This window comes from Heptranchias perlo, chromosome 17 (genome assembly GCF_035084215.1).
Source record: "Heptranchias perlo isolate sHepPer1 chromosome 17, sHepPer1.hap1, whole genome shotgun sequence".
Classification (NCBI taxonomy): domain Eukaryota; kingdom Metazoa; phylum Chordata; class Chondrichthyes; order Hexanchiformes; family Hexanchidae; genus Heptranchias; species Heptranchias perlo.
This window is the reverse complement of record NC_090341.1, coordinates 54,062,355-54,076,041: the sequence shown is the minus strand read 5'-3', so window position 1 is coordinate 54,076,041 and position 13,687 is coordinate 54,062,355. Positions and strand designations below refer to the sequence as shown.

Here is a 13,687-nt window from a genome sequence, read left to right as displayed (position 1 = left end):
CTCACGTGCTGGACTCCGCCATCATTGAGAATGGGGATGTTTGCAGAGCCTCCTCCTCCCCCCGTTAGTTGTTTAATTGTCCACCACCATTCACGACTGGACATGGCAGGACTGCAGAGCTTTGATCTGATCCGTTGGTTGTGGAATCGCTTAGCTCTGTCTATAGCATTTTGCTTCCGCTGTTTAGCATGCATGTAGTCCTGTGTTGTAGCTTCACCAAGTTGGCATCTCATTTTTAGGTACGCCTGGTGCTGCTCCTGGCATGCTCTTCTACACTCCTCATTGAACCAGGGTTGATCCCCTGGCTTGTTGGTAATGGTAGAGTGAGGAATATGCCGGGCCATGAGGTTACAGATTGTGCTGAAATACAATTCTGCTGCTGATGGCCCACAGCGCCTCATGGATGCCCAGTTTTAAGCTGCTAGATCCGTTCTGAATCTATCCCATTTAGCACGGTGGTCGTGCCACACAACACGTTGAATGGTGTCCTCAGTGTGAAGACGGGACTTCATCTCCACGAGGACTGTGCGGTGGTCACTCCTACCAATACTGTCATGGACAGATGCATTTGCGACAGGTAGATTGGTGAGGACGAGGTCAAGTAAGTTTTTCCCTCGTGTTGGTTCGCTCACCACCTGCCGCAGGCCCAGTCTGGCAGCTATGTCCTTCAGGACTCGGCCAGCTCGGTCAGTAGTGGTGCTACCGAGCCACTCTTGGTGATGAACATTGAAGTCCCCCACCCAGAGTACATTTTGTGCCCTTGCTACCCTTAGTGCTTCCTCCAAGTGGTGCTCAACATGGAGGAGGACTGATTCATCAGCTGAGGGAGGGCGGTAGGTGTTAATCAGCAAGAGGTTTGCTTGCCCATGTTTGACCTGATGCCATGAGATTTCATGGGGTCCAGAGTCAATGTTGAGGACTCCCAGGGCCACTCCCTCCTGACTGTATATCACTGTTCCGCCCGCTCTGGTGGGTCTGTCCTGCCGGGGATGGTGATGGAAGAGTCTGGGACGTTGGCTGAAAGATATGATTCTTTGAGTATGGCTGTGTCAGGCTGTTGCTTGACTCGTCTGTGGGACAGCTCTCCCAATTTTGGCACAAGTCCCCAGATGTTAGTAAGGAGGACCTTGCAGGGTCGACTGGGCTTGGTGTTTTGCCGTTGTCGTGTCCGGTGCCTCGTGGTCTGATGCCGGGTGGTCCGTCTGGTTTTATTCTTATTATGACTTTTCGTCGCGAGATTTTACAACTGAGTGGCTTGCTAGGCCATTTCAGAGGGCAATTAAGAATCAACCACATTGCTGTGGGTCTGGAGTCACATGTCGGCCAGACCGGGTTAGGACGGCAGGTTTCCTTCCCTAAAAGACATTCGTGAACCAGATGGGTTTTTACGACAATCTGGTAGTTTCATGGCCATCATTACTGATACTAGTATTTTAATTCCAGATTTTTATTTAATTAATTGAATTTAATTAATTAATTGAATTTAAATTCGCCAGCTGCCGTGGCGGGATTTGAACTCATGACTCTGGATTTTAGTCCAGGCCTCTGGATTACTAGCCCAGTAACATAACCACGATGCTACCGTACCCGTATCCAAAGGGACTTAGGGGTTCAGGTCCATTGATCATTGAAGTGCCATGAACAGGTGCAGAAAACATTCAATAAGGCTAATGGAATGCTGGCCTTTATATCTTGAGGACTAGAGTACAAGGGGGGAGAAGTTATGCTGCAGCGATACACAACCCTGGTTAGACCGCACCTGGAGTACTGTGAGCAGTTCTGGGCATCGCACCTTCGGAAGGACATATTGGCCTTGGAGGGAGTGCAGCGTAGGTTTACTAGAATGATACCCAGACTTCAAGGGTTAAGTTACGAGGAGAGATTACTCAAATTGGGGTTGTATTCTCCGGAGTTTTGAAGGTTATGGGGTGATCTGATCGAAGTTTATAAGATATTAAGGGTAACGGATAGGGTGGATAGAGAGAAACTATTTCTGCTGGTTGGGGATTCTCGGAGTCGGGGAAACAGTCTAAAAATTAGAGTCAGACCTTTCAGGAGTGAGATTAGAAAACACTTGTCGCCACAAAGGGTGGTAGAAGTTTGGAACTCTCTTCCGCAAACGGCAATTGATGCTAGCTCAATTGCTAAATTTAAATCGGAGATAGACAGCTTTTGGCAACCAAAGGTATTAAGGGATACGGAGTTAGGACACAGATCAGCCATGATCTTATCAAATGGCGGAGCAGGCTCGAGGGGTTGAATCGCTGACTCTTGTTCCGATGTTCCTCAGTCTTCAGCACTACAGCCGGGATGCTGTCGGGGCCCATTGTCTTCTTTTCATGAGATCACGTGGAATTAATCGAATTGTCTGAAGACTGGCTTCTGTGAAGGTGGGGATATCGGGAGGCGGGCACTCAGTCTTGCAGGCAAAACAGTCAAGGCACATTCCCATGAGGCAGATAGGTCGGGCAACTAAAGCAGAGGTCCCTGGATGACAAAGGTGATAGTGAATAAGATGAAATGGAAAAAAGGGGCGTATGACAGATGTCAGGTTGATAACACAAGTGAGAACCAGGCAGAATATAGAAAGTTCAGAGGGGAAGCGAGAAAGGAAATAAGTGGGGCAAAGAGAGTGTATGAAAATAGACTGGCAGTCAACATAAAAGGGAATCCAAAAGTCTTCGACAGGCATGTAAACAGTTAATGGGTAGTAAGAGGAGGGGTGGGGCCGATTAGGGACCATAAAGAAGATCGACTCATGGAGGCAGAGGGGATGGCTGAGGTACTAAATGGATACTTTGCATCTGCTTTTACCATGGAAGAAGATGCTGCTGTCACAGTCTCAGTAAAGGAAGATATTGTTGAGATACTGGATGGGCTAAAATTGATAAAGAAGATGTACTTGAAAGGCTAGCTGTACTTAAAGTAGATAAGTCACCCGGTCCGGATGGAATCCGCTACGCTGCTGAGGAAAGTAAGGATGGAAATTGCAGAGGTGCTGGCCATAATCTTCCAAACATCTGTAGATAGGGGGATGGTGCCAGAGGACTGGAGAATTGCAAATGTTAAACCCTTGTTCAAAAAAGGGTGTAAGGATAAACCCACCAACTATAGGCCAGTCAGTTTAACATCAGTGGTGGGGAAACTTTTTGAAACGATAATCCAGGACAGAATTAACAGTCACTTGGACGAGGGTGGATTGATTCGGGAAAGCCAGCATGGATTTGTTGAAGGCAAATCGTGTTTAACTAACCTGATAGAGTTTTTTGATGAGGTCACAGAGAGGGTAGATGAGGGCAATGCAGTTGATCGGGTACGGTAGGATAGTAGTTATGTTACTGGACTCGTAATCCAGAGGCCTAGATTAATAATCCGGAGTCATGAGTTCAAATCACTGCCATGGCAGCTGTGGAATTTAAATTCTATTAATTAAATTCAATTAATTAAATAAAATCTGGAATTAAAATACCAGTATCAGTAATGGTGGCCATGAAACTACCAGATTGTCATAAAAACCCATCTGGTTCACTAATGTCCTTTTGGGAAAGAAACCTGCCATCCATATCTGGTGTGGCCTATGTGTGACTCCAGACCCACAGCAATGTGGTTGATTCTTAATTGCCCTTTGAAATGGCCGAGCAAGCCACTCAGTTGTAAAATCTCGCTTAAAAAAAGTCATAATAAGAATAAAACTGGACGGACCACCCGGCATCGGACCACTAGGCACCGGACACAACAAAGGCAAACCAAGCCCAGTCGACCCTGCAAAGTCCTCCTCACTAACATCTGGGGACGTGCCAAAATTGAGGGAGCTGTCCCACAGACTAGTCAAGCAACAGCCTGACACAGCCATACTCACAGAATCATACCTTTCAGCCAACTCTTCCATCACCAACCCTGGGTATGTCCTTCCCACCGGCAGGACAGACCGACCAGAGGTGGCGGTACAATGATATACAGTCAGGAGGGAGTGGCCCTGGGAGTCCTCAACATTAACTCTGGACCCCATGAAATCTCATGGCATCAGGTCAAACATGGACAAGGAAACCTCCTGCTGATTACCACCTACCGCCCTCCCTCAGCTGATTAATCAGTCCTCCTCCACTTGGAGGAACACCACTTGGAGGAAGCACTGAGGGTAGCAAGGGCACACAATGTACTCTGGGTGGGGGACTTCAATGTCCAGCACCAAGAGTGGCTCGATAGCACCACTACTGACCGAGGTACCCGAGTCCTGAATGATATAGTTGCTAGACTGGGCCTGCGGCAGGTGGTGAGCGAACCAACACGAGGGAAAAACTTACTTGACCTCGTCCTCACCAATCTACCTGTCGCAAATGCGTCCGTCCATGATAGTATTAGTAGGAGTGACCACCGCACAGTCCTCGTGGAGATGAAGTCTTGTCTTCGCACTGGAGGACACCATCCAACGTGTTGTGTGGCACTACCACCATGCTAAATGGGATAGATCTAGCAGCTCAAAAATGCTGTGGGCCATCAGTAGCAGCAGAATTGTATTTCAGCACAATCTGTAACCTCATGGCCCGGCATATTCCTCACTCTACCATTACCAACAAGTCAGGGGATCAACCCTGGTTCAGTGAGGAGTGTAGAAGAGCATGCCAGGAGCAGCACCAGGCATACCTAAAAATGAGGTGCCAACCTGGTGAAGCTACAACTCAGGACGACATGCATGTTAAACATCCGGAAGCAACATGCTATAGACAGAGCTAAGCGATTCGACGATCAGATCAAAGCTCTGCAGTCCTGCCACATCCAGTCGTGAATGGTGGTGGACAATTAAACAACTAACGGGAGGAGGAGGCGCCAAACATCCCCATCCTCAATGATGGCGGAGTCCAGCACGTGAGTGCAAAAGACAACCATCTTCAGCCAGAAGTGCCAAGTGGACGATCCATCTCGGCCTCCTCCCGATATCCCCACCATCACAGAAGCCAGCCTTCAGCCAATTCGATTCACTCCACGTGATATCAAGAAACGGCTGAGTGCACTGGATACAGCAAAGGCTATGGGCCCCGGCAACATCCCGGCTGTGGTGCTGAAGACTTGCACTCCAGAACTAGCTGCACCTCTAGCCAAGTTGTTCCAGTACAGCTACAACACTGGCATCTACCCGACAATGTGGAAAATTGCCCAGGTATGTCCTGTGCATAAAAAGCAGGACGAATCCAATCCAGTCAATTACCGCCCCATCAGTCTACTCTCAATCATCAGCAAAGTGATGGAAGGTGTCGTCAACAGTGCTATCAAGCGGCACTTACTCACCAATAACCTGCTCACCGATGCTCATTTTGGGTTCCGCCAGGACCACTCGGCTCCAGACCTCATTAGAGCCTTGGTCCAAACATGGACAAAAGAGCTGAATTCCAGAGGTGAGGTGAGAGTGACTGACCTTGACATCAAGGCAGCATTTGACTGAGTATGGCACCAAGGAGCCCTAGTAAAATTGAAGTCAATGGGAATCGGGGGGGAAATTCTCCAGTGGCTGGAGTCATACCCAGCACAAAGGAAGATGGTGGTGGTTGTTGGAGGCCAATCATCTCAGCCACAGGGCATTGCTGCAGGAGTTCCTCAGGGCAGTGTCCTAGGCCCAACCATCTTCAGCTGCTTCATCCCTCCATCATAAGGTCAGAAATGGGGATGTTCGCTGATGATTGCACAGTGTTCAGTTCCATTCACAACCTCAAATAATGAAGCATTCCGAGCCCGTCTTGCAGCAAGACCTGGACAACATCCAGGCTTGGGCTCATAAGTGGCAAGTAACATTCGCGCCAGACAAGCTCCAGGCAATGACCATCTCCAACAAGAGAGAGTTTAACCACCTCCCCTTGACATTCAACGGCATTACTATCACCGAATCCCCCACCATCAACAGCCTGGGGGTCGCCATTGACCAGAAACTTAACTGGACCAACCACATGAATACTGTGGCTACAAGAGCAGGTCAGAGGCTGGGTATTCTGCAGCGAGTGACTCATCTCCTGACTCCCCAAAGCCTTTCCACCATCTACAAGGCACAAGTCAGGAGTGTGATGGAATACTCTCCACTTGCCTGGATGAGTGCAGCTCCAACAACACTCAAGAAGCTCGACACCATCCAGGACAAAGTTGCCCGCTTGATTGGCACCCCATCCACCACCCTAAACATTCACTACCTTCACCACCGGCGCACTGTGGCTGCAGTTTGTAGCATCCACAGGATGCACTGCAGCAGCTCGCCAAGGCTTCTTCGACAGCACCTCCCAAACCCGCCACCTCTACCACCTGGAAGGACAAAAGCAGCAGGCGCATGGGAACAACACCACCTGCACGTTCCCCTCCAAGTCACACACCATCCCGACTTGGAAATATATCGCCGTTCCTTCATCGTCGCTGGGTCAAAATCCTGGAACTCCCTAACAGCACTGTGGGAGAACCTTCACCACAGGGACTGCAGAGGTTCAAGTTGGCGGCTCACCACCCTCTCAAGGGCAATTGGGGATGGGCAATAAATGCCGGCCTCGCCAGCGACGCCCATATCCCATGAACGAATAAAAAAAAAGCGGTGTGTACGGATTTTCAAAAGGCGTTTGATAAAGTGCCACATGGGAGGCTTATCATCAAGATTGCGTCCTATGGAGTAAAGGGGGCAGTAGCAACATGGATGCAGAATTGGCTGAGGGACAGGAAACAGAGAGTAGTGGTGAATGGTTGGTTGGTTTTTCGGACTGGAGGGAAGTGTACAGTGATGTTTCCCGGGTCGCTGCTGAGACCAATGCTTTTCTTGATGTATATTAAGAACTTGGACTTTGGTGTTCAGGGCACAATTTCAAAATTTGCATATAACACCAAACTTGGAATGGTAGTAAACAGTGAGGAGGATAGTGATAGACTTCAAGAGTATGTAGACAGGCTGGTGGCATGGGTGGACACACGGCAGATGAAATTTAACTCAGAAAAATATGAAGTAACACATTTCGGTAGGAAGAACGGGACGAGGCAAGGCAATATCAACTGGAGGGCACAGCTCTAAAAGGGGTACAGGAACTGGAGTATTGTGTCCAGTTCTGGGCACCGCACTTCAGGAAAGATGTGAAGGCCTTTGAAAAGTTGCAGAAGAGATTTACTAGAATGGTTCCAAGGATGAGGGACTTTAGTTACGTGGATAGACTGGAGAAGCTGGGATTGTTCTCATTGGAACAGAGATGGGTGCGAGGAGATTTGATAGGGGTATTCAAAATCATGAAGGGTCTAGAAAGAGTAGATTGAGAAAAACTGTTTCCATTGGCGGAATGGTCAAGGACCGGAGGACACAGATTTAAGGTGATTGGCAAAAGAACCAAAGGTGACATGAGGAAAACCTTTTTACACAGCGAGTGGTTCTGATCTGGAATGCACTGCCCGAGGGGGTGGTGGAGGCAGATTCAATCATGGCCTTCAAAAGGGAACAGGATAAGTTCTTGAAAGGAAAAAATTTGTAGGGCTACGGGGAAAGGGCGGGGGAGTGGGACTGGCTGGTTTGCTGTTGCATGGAGCCGGCGTGGACTCGATGGGCTGAATGGCCTCCTTCCGTGCTGTAACCTTTCTACGAATCTAAGTAGGGAAAAACTATTTCTATTTGTTGAGTCAGTGACTGGCGGGTATACATTTAAGATTATCAAAAAAAACAAAACAGGTTGGAAGAGTTTTTTTTCCACATATACCATTGTTAGGATGTGAAATGCCCTACCTGAAACAGTGGTGGAAAGAAAATCCGTATTAGCTATTAAAAGGGAAGTCTTTTGGCGAAATGGCCTCCTTCGATGGTGTGCATTTCCATCATTCATTCATGTTTTCTCAGCCCTTTGCATAATGGCTGGGGAGAAGAGGTTCTCCAGTTTGTGGAGCCATTTTTCAGGCAGCAAGATCCCTTAAAGTATTTATTTTCAGCAAAAGATACGGAGGCAACCCAGATACTATGAGAAAAGGAATGAGCCACAGATAAAATCTCATGGAAAATCATTCGTGAGATAATACATCTAAGTGTACAGTAGAAGTCTCTGATTAACCAGTTGCAATTAATTAATGGGACATATGTGATGCCTTAGATAGTGTTTGTGAAGATAAAACACCTTGGGTGGCAATTTGGTATATTTTGAATACTCAGTGATAGTCCTAGAAAGAAAGCTGCGATAGAATAGGGAGATACGTGCGGTCCTGATCCTCTAAGGTCTGCCTGGTGCTCGGGGCTCGTCAACACACCAGCAATTACTGCAATGTTTCAAGTGTTTCTGATATCTCAACTGTTCAGCAGTCATCCTGTAACTCCACAATAAAACTCATCGAAAAGAGAATTGGTTGGTGTGCAGGAAGCTTCTGCCATATTTGCCAAATGTTTGAAACATACCTCCAGGGATCAACTTTGAAACATATAAAATATAGAAACTAACATGAAACAAGTGCCTATGTCAACATGTACAGCGTAATGCGCATTTTTCACCTGTACACTATGCTTTTTTTGTGCTACTTTGAAAGCAAAATAGAACATTTCCAAAAATAATGCAAATTATTTGTGGTGTGATGGAGAAGAGATTAATTGCCTCGCCAGGAGGAAGGAGGGAATGAAAGAGAGAGTTGTCGAACAGCTGGTTGAAAAGAAGCGTTGGCAGAGGCCTGAGCAGTAACAGAAATGAGAGAGGGAAGGAATGTGTTAATGTTGGTCTATTAATTCTGTATTGTAATGCACCTGCCAGAATCAAGTTCATGTGCAGAATCACTAGATATTTCCTTACAAACCTGTAAATGCCTGACATTTTCTATCACTTCCTTTTGGTTGCCTAGACAATTACACAATTCATATGAATGCTATAGTCTGCACTGTATAGGTGAAGTTGCCCTGATCAGAAGGTTGATTTTTTTTTTCAGTTTGCTGGCGTTCATGGTGTTTATATTTTTGTCATCAATTAAGTGTGGCTGCTGTAAATACCATCAAGCTTGTCGATCACAGCAAGAGGTTTCTTCCAAGAAATTTATTTAACCAGCCTAAGCCCCTGTCTCAATTTCAGTACTCCTGTATGTCAACATTTGTTCAAAATACACAACTTATCTGCAGTAAATGTCCACTTCAGAAGGGTTGAAGTTATTTCCCTTAACTTTTGTTTAGAATAAATATTATCATCTCTGGATGATGGTAAGTGATCGATATTCTTGTCCTTTTGTTATCCGTCAAAAACAAAGAGTCACGGTAACTGATAAAGCATCTCCCTGATGGAAGCACCATGCCACTGTGAATTTGGCTGGCTGTGATGAATCTAGACAGAATCTGACAGCTCTGCTCCAAGGAATCTGAATCATGTTTTGTGAAAAACCTGGTTAGGAAGCTGCTGAAACCACTGCTGTGGAAGATGTAGAATAGCCCTGGAAAGAGAGAATTTAGGAGTAGCTGCAACCACAACCTCGGAGCTTTGCTGGAGGATTCCTGTTCCCTTAAGATTGGTGTGCCTGCCAATATTGAGGGTATCGTGATGCTTTGTTATTGATTACAGTATTTATTCCATAAGTAAATTTCCCCTGTTGCTGACTGCAGCCCTTAGCCTCTCCTTTAGTCGTTTGATGATCGTCCTGAATGCAAGTCATGATTTTCCCAGGACATAACAAACCTTTCTTATAAAATTGGTTGGCAGTTTAACTGAAGTTTTTAAAAAAACATTTTATTCAGGTTGTTGCATAGTCTCTGATGGGGAAAGGTACCAGTGCTCTGAGTTAGAAAAAGTTCTACTGTTTGTGCTTTTGAGCTCAGCACTTTAATATGAGGCCTTTTTTGGTTATCAGGCAGTCATGCCGATGCTACTAATATTGTATCTGTGTTCATAGTTTGAATAACTACTTGCTTTCACCAACATTATGGTTGTGGAGTAGGGAGGTGAATATCTTTGTTTTGCTCAGAAAGAAGGAACAACTTTAGATTCCTGGCTTCTACAAACTTTGCAAGACTATACCATTCCAGTCACCACCATTCCTTATTTTTGAGTGATATCAAGTTTGGTAACATCCACAGATGTGTGATCAAAAGATGTAACTGATCTATTACTTTCCTAAGCCCTAGCATATATAGTTTGCCAATAAGAGAGCAAATACAGAATAGAACCTGTTCATTCCATGACTCCTTGAATCCTCTATTGGACCAGTTTGTTTATAAAGTCTATCACACTAAAAAAGAGCTTCATTGATCTGCATGTCTTCAGGATTTGAACACCCAGTTCCTTGATGATCATTTGAAGAAAGGCACACTCTCCCTGAGGCTGCTTGACTAAATTCATCCTTCTAGCAGAGGTTTTGAGTTTAATATTGTCACATACGTTATGCAGATTCAAATTGATTAGGACTTGTTGCGAAGGTTTTTGCCATTCAAAACAGTATGACCTGTTATGCATACTCCAAGATTTATCAGTCTATATAGATACAGACCAATAGAGCTATCCTTCAGCTTAATCCTAAATTAATCTATCTCTGTACCTTCTTCAAGTTTCATCGAAACCTTTTTTTTATTGTCAGTTTTAATTCCCCTGATATTTCTAATCTGGCATAAGATGTATTTGTTGGATATGTGCATGGCTATTTGTTTTCATGTAGACAATACAAAGCATTTGTGCTCAAATGCACAATTTGTCTCTCACTAAAGAGCTGAGTTAGATTTACAAATCTTAAAACAAATACTCAAAGTGAATTGTGGAGGTCATATCTTACCAACTTGTCGGCTGTTAAATTGTGGCAACCAGGCTCCAAGGGTCAGTCAACTAAAGGAATAGCTGGTTTAGCTCCCACAGATCCTTCTCTGCAAAACTTATAGGTCAGCTACATAGGGTGAGGATTTCCTCTGTGCACTCGGCGTAGTGAAATTTTAAACCTGTTCTTGATAAAAGCATTCCTGATTTTATTATACCTAGAGCACAGAGGAAATCTTCCTCCTTTGTCTTTCAGAAGCAGATGCAAGTTAAGTCATTGGTAGTCCTGGAAGTGCCTACTGCTGTTGCCCTTCTCAAGCTTGTATACTGCAATATCTATTTTCATTTTTGACGTGCCATTCTTAACCTTGGGGTTTTCTTCTGTTATATATTTATTAATTATTTAATATTTCTTTGGGGAACATCTTTCAGACCAGCTCTTCCAGCCAGTTTACATCTGTGTCGAAGACTTGAGCTGATAGAGAATGCACTGTTACTCATCATGAGAACTCTGCCATTACAAAGAAGGAGTTTCTGAACACATACATAACATAAGAAATAGGAGCCCCCTCGAGCCTGCTCTGCCATTCAATAAGATCATGGGCTGATCTTCGACCTCAACTCCACTTTCCCGCCTGATCCCCATATCCCTTGATTCCCTTCGAGTCCAAAAATCTATCGATCTCAGTCTTGAATATACTCAATGACTGAGCATGCACAGCCCTCTGGGGTAGAGAATTCCAAATATTCACAACGCTCTGAGTGAAGAAATTCCTTCTCATCTCAGTACTAAATGTCCGACCCTTTATCCTGAGACTATGCCCCGTTCTAGATTCTCCAGCCAGGGGAAACATCCTCTCAGCATCTACCCTGTCAAGCCTTCTTAGAATCTTCTATGTTTCAATGAGATCACCTCTCATTCTACTAAACTCAGAGAGTATAGGCCCATTCTACACAATCTTTCCTCATAGGACAACCCTCTCATCCCAGGAATCAATCCAGTATGACCAACACAGTTCCCCTTCTGACTCTCCTGAATAATTAAGTTATTAATTGAATTGATGACAAACTTGCTGACTGGATTTTTACAGGTGGTGGGGGAAGGGGGAGAAATGGTCTTCCACTGTCCACGAAGGCCTGTGTGAATGCTGTCATTTAATATCTTAGCAGTTGCGCAGGTGCAAGTTTAAAGTCAGTGTTTATGGAGACCTTTCCTTGTTTCACAATTTATTTACCTACGTTGGTGATATAAACAAGGTTGTGTGGTGCACGTAGTCTTTTATCACTTGAGATAACCATAGGAACATAAGAACAGGAGTAGGCCATTTAGCCCCTCGAGCCTGTTCCGCCATTCAATGAGATCATGGCTGATCTGTGACCTAACTCTATATACCCGCCTTAGCCCCATATCCCTTAATACCTTTGGTTAACAAATCTATCAATCTCAGATTTAAAATTAACAATTGAACTAGCAGCAACTGTTGTTTGCAGAAGAGAGTTCCAAACTTCTGCCACCCTTTGCTTGTAGAAGTGTTTCCTAACTTCACTCCTGAAAGTCCTGGCTCCAATTTTTATGCTTTGCCCCCAAGTCCAAGACTCCCCAACCAGCAGAAATAGTTTCTCTCTCTCTAAACTACCAGTTCCCCTTAATATTTTGAAAACTTCGATCAAATCACCCCTTAGTCTTCTAAATTCCAGGGAATACAACCCTAATTTGTGTAATCTCTCCTCATAATTTAACCCTTGGAGTCCAGGTATCATTCTAGTAAATCTATGCTGCACTCCCTCCAAGGCCAATATATCCTTCCTAAGGTGCGGTACCCAGAACTGAACACAGTACTCCAGGTGTGGTCTAACCAGGGCTTTGTATAGCTGTAGCATAACTTCTACCCCCTTGTATTCTAGTCCTCTAGATATAAAGGCCAGCATTCCATTAGCCTTTTTGATTATTTTCTGTACCTGTCCATGACATTTTAATGATCTATGTACGTGGATCTCTAAGTCTCTTTGCACCTCCACTGCTTTGAGCTTTTCACCATTTAGAAAGTACTCTGATCTATCCTTTTTAGGTCCAAAGTGGATGACCTCACACTTGCCTGCGTTTCAATGCAGGCGCCACAATTTTGTCCATTCACCTAATCTATTAATATCTCTCTGTAATTTTATGCTTCCATCTACACTACTTACAACGCTGCTTATCTTTGTGTCATCGGCAAACTTGGATATGTGGCTCTCTATCCTTTCATCTAAGTCATTAATAAATGTTGTTTCTTTGTTTTGTAAAATAACTTATGCTTCCATGATTGTCAACTAAGTTATAGTAGATTCATCAATTTTTTTTATAATTTGTGTCTCATAATTTTTGTTGTTGATTTATTGGATTGTTATTGTTTTGAGGAGGGTAAAGGTGCACTTATGTATCACCTTATCACATATCTCAGGATAACAAGATGCTTCACATTGAATTACTTTTTTTGAAGTGCATTCGCTGCTTTATGGTTAACACAGGTGATGTTGTAATACCTTTCGAACATGATAAACCATAGAGTGTCGCACTATCTGTATACATGAGTGTTATAAAGCAAGATTAGTTAGAAGCAAAATATTAGGAGACCAGAATAATCAGAAAGAAAAGCCAAAAAAAGTGATGAGAAGGAGAAAATAACAATTTAATAGAAACAGAAAAATGTGAAATGCTGAACATTCTAACTTCCTCTTTGAGTATAATGCTCACTTTTGTGCAGAACCACTAAGTTTTGAAATGCTATTTTGGCTCAGTTAATGTGCTGCATTGTGGAATGGTACAGTTCGGTTCATTCCCACACTTTCCCCTGTTGAGAGTTTCTGACCTCATCTGTGATGTGGGTAAATCAACAAGGAACCAATTGCTTTCCCACAGGGAGGGATATAGGGCCACATCACAATGCTTTTCAACATCTAACAGCCAGCTGCAGTGACCCGAGCTGTTCATTGTAACTAAGAAA

The 13,687-nt window shown here is 44.4% G+C and overlaps 1 protein-coding gene across 1 annotated transcript in view; it reads left to right on the top strand.

The window, feature by feature from the left end:
• dock3 (dedicator of cytokinesis 3) overlaps positions 1 to 13,687 on the top strand; it is a 1,008,697-nt gene that overhangs the window by 180,801 nt on the left and 814,209 nt on the right. The window lies entirely within an intron of this gene.